Here is a 3361-nt window from a genome sequence, read left to right on the forward strand (position 1 = left end):
GGGAATTCAGAGCCAGGCTGTGGCCGCCTGACTTCCAGCGCCCTATGATAGAGAAGGGCCTTGCTAAAAATCTGGGGGTCTGGTTTAAGGAAAATTTAAACTTTACAACACAGGTGAAGAAGCTGACAGGGACCTACTTTGGCACCCTGAAGATCCTGAGGAAGTTTCTCCCCCTCTTGCCAGGTGGTGCCAAAGAGACGGTCGTCCGGGCTCTGATCCTCTCTTGCCTGGACTATGCCAACGCTCTCCTGCTGGGATGTCCGGGTTATCTGACAAAGAAGCTGCAGGTAGTCCAGAATGCGTTCTGGAAATGCATTGTTTTATTCACTATGCATCCATATCGTCACAGTCACGTAATTCATTTGTGAATATCAGAATACACACTCATTTTATCATACGTTTATGTGCCCATAGGGAGAAGGAAAAGGGAAAGGAAGGTAGTAAAGTTAGCATAGAATTGTGACTCACTATACATTTAATAGAAACAAAATTACATTGAAATTCATGTATAAGTTCAAAAATGATCCCTATCCACAACAGGGTCATATACAATGTCCGCAATGTCAGGTGCTTGTTCAGAAAGTTCAAGCTCCTATAAAGCCGTGTATATCATGCTGGTACTAGGAGTTGAAGAAGGGTAGAGGAACAGTCTACGTTTCGACCCAGGAATCGATGTAGGATAGTTGGTCCTTACAGAGAGGGTCTTCTTCAGGACATACGGGGTGGGGGGATGGGCAAGCCTCCTAGGGTAAAAGGAGAGCAGAGTCAGACTTTACTTAATGTAGGGCAACAGTGTCCCTAAGATAACCGTAGCGGGGAAATGACAGGCCGCCCGGGAACAGCGTTAAAAACATACTGAGGACTATAGAGGTTGTCTGTGAGGACTGTTACCTGCTGTGTATTGCAAGTAAGCGTATGACCAGCACGGTCATAAACAAATCGTAGGGTTACGGATTGCGGAAATCTAAATTTCAATCGGTGTGATCCAAATCTAAAGAGGAACATAAAATTTTTTTAAAAAAATATATTGATCACCACTCAGAGCAAACCAAGCTGCTATTCACTCTGAGATCCGGTCATACCTTAGTTGGAAATATCAAGTAGTGCAGAGAGGAACTATCTTTGTGTGTCAGAAAAAGCTCAACTGATTTCTGAGTCCGTATCTAAAGTAAAGAGAACAAGTGGAGACTGATTTGGTAAATGAGCTGCCCCACCGTAAATACTGGCAAATATCCAAAAAGAGGGGGTTGTGTTAGGTCTTACCCATGAGAGCCGGTCCTTCAGCGTGGGACGGGTGTCTCAGAGGAGCGACTCCGAATTGCTACTGCCTGGAGGGGGCGGGGATTAGGGCGAGCATGATTAGCTTCGCCGTCGTATCTGAGTTAAAAGAGTGAATCGGCGATTAATAATAAAGTAAACAAGATTTTGTGGGGGAGAGCGTAATAGTTGTAACGCATTTACCTCTCAGTGCGTCTTCGAGATGATCGAGCCCGGAGGGCGGGGGTAGGGCGGTCTCGTGTGACTTCGCCGTGGTATCTGAATCAATGAAGTGAATCAGAGGTTAGATTGCATTAAATTAACCAAGGGGCTCCTCAAAGAAGCGTGATTGTTAAGGGCATTTACCTCTTGCTATAATTCTCTCTGCAGTGACCGGGAATCCTCGCGGGCAAACACAGCTCCGTAACCAGGAAGTGTCCTGGCGGGGGCGTGGCAACTCAATATATACGGAGTTAACAAGGTAAAGGAAGGACTAAAAATAAGTAACTTGGCAACCGTCTGGAAGTAAACAAATATACACGGAGTCAGCAAGTTAAGGGAAGGACTCAAAGTCAGTAACCTAGCAACCGTCTTAGTGTGAACAAATGGCGGACCCGCTCACTGAACATTATGTGAATGTTGATAATATAAGCATAATGTATGTGAATGATACCTATAAGAACGAAGTTCATGGTTTAACAAAAGTATTGACCTCAGACACCACGTGTATTCATAATGTACGTTGTGTTCGCTAAAACGAATAGGACATATAGCTCAATTATCCCATATTGGCATGGACCTGCCGACAAGGCGGTCAAAATGCATGGTCAAAGGTTGGGTCACGACAATATATTCGATTTGATGGTAAAAGTCACATACATATGTTAACACACTGCACTTACAACTATTACGCTCTCCCCCACAAAATCTTGTTTACTTTATTATTAATCGCCGATTCACTCTTTTAACTCAGATACGACGGCGAAGCTAATCATGCTCGCCCTAATCCCCGCCCCCTCCAGGCAGTAGCAATTCGGAGTCGCTCCTCTGAGACACCCGTCCCACGCTGAAGGACCGGCTCTCATGGGTAAGACCTAACACAACCCCCTCTTTTTGGATATTTGCCAGTATTTACGGTGGGGCAGCTCATTTACCAAATCAGTCTCCACTTGTTCTCTTTACTTTAGATACGGACTCAGAAATCAGTTGAGCTTTTTCTGACACACAAAGATAGTTCCTCTCTGCACTACTTGATATTTCCAACTAAGGTATGACCGGATCTCAGAGTGAATAGCAGCTTGGTTTGCTCTGAGTGGTGATCAATATATTTTTTTAAAAAATTTTTATGTTCCTCTTTAGATTTGGATCACACCGATTGAAATTTAGATTTCCGCAATCCGTAACCCTACGATTTGTTTATGACCGTGCTGGTCATACGCTTACTTGCAATACACAGCAGGTAACAGTCCTCACAGACAACCTCTATAGTCCTCAGTATGTTTTTAACGCTGTTCCCGGGCGGCCTGTCATTTCCCCGCTACGGTTATCTTAGGGACACTGTTGCCCTACATTAAGTAAAGTCTGACTCTGCTCTCCTTTTACCCTAGGAGGCTTGCCCATCCCCCCACCCCGTATGTCCTAAAGAAGACCCTCTCTGTAAGGACCAACTATCCTACATCGATTCCTGGGTCGAAACGTAGACTGTTCCTCTACCCTTCTTCAACTCCTAGTACCAGCATGATATACACGGCTTTATAGGAGCTTGAACTTTCTGAACAAGCACCTGACATTGCGGACATTGTATATGACCCTGTTGTGGATAGGGATCATTTTTGAACTTATACATGAATTTCAATGTAATTTTGTTTCTATTAAATGTATAGTGAGTCACAATTCTATGCTAACTTTACTACCTTCCTTTCCCTTTTCCTTCTCCCTATGGGCACATAAACGTATGATAAAATGAGTGTGTATTCTGATATTCACAAATGAATTACGTGACTGTGACGATATGGATGCATAGTGAATAAAACAATGCATTTCCAGAACGCTTTTTGATTAACCTTTCTTTCTAAACCTTTTTGAATTATGTGTTGATTTCCCC

General features: G+C 43.7%; 2 long non-coding RNA genes across 2 annotated transcripts; one reads left to right on the top strand and one right to left on the bottom strand.

Moving 5' to 3' along the window:
- Positions 1 to 389: 389 nt before the first annotated feature.
- On the bottom strand, positions 390 to 1334 carry LOC144772071 (uncharacterized). Its single transcript, XR_013599632.1, has 4 exons — positions 1264 to 1334; positions 1083 to 1163; positions 892 to 991; positions 390 to 743 (listed from the first exon to the last, which is right to left on the bottom strand). It is a non-coding gene; the product is annotated as an uncharacterized LOC144772071 (long non-coding RNA).
- Positions 1335 to 2273: 939 nt separating this feature from the next.
- Positions 2274 to 2661, top strand: LOC144772072 (uncharacterized). Its single transcript, XR_013599633.1, has 3 exons — positions 2274 to 2344; positions 2445 to 2525; positions 2617 to 2661. It is a non-coding gene; the product is annotated as an uncharacterized LOC144772072 (long non-coding RNA).
- Positions 2662 to 3361: the final 700 nt, after the last annotated feature.

This window comes from Lissotriton helveticus, chromosome 8 (genome assembly GCF_964261635.1).
Source record: "Lissotriton helveticus chromosome 8, aLisHel1.1, whole genome shotgun sequence".
NCBI classification, from domain to species: Eukaryota; Metazoa; Chordata; class Amphibia; order Caudata; family Salamandridae; genus Lissotriton; species Lissotriton helveticus.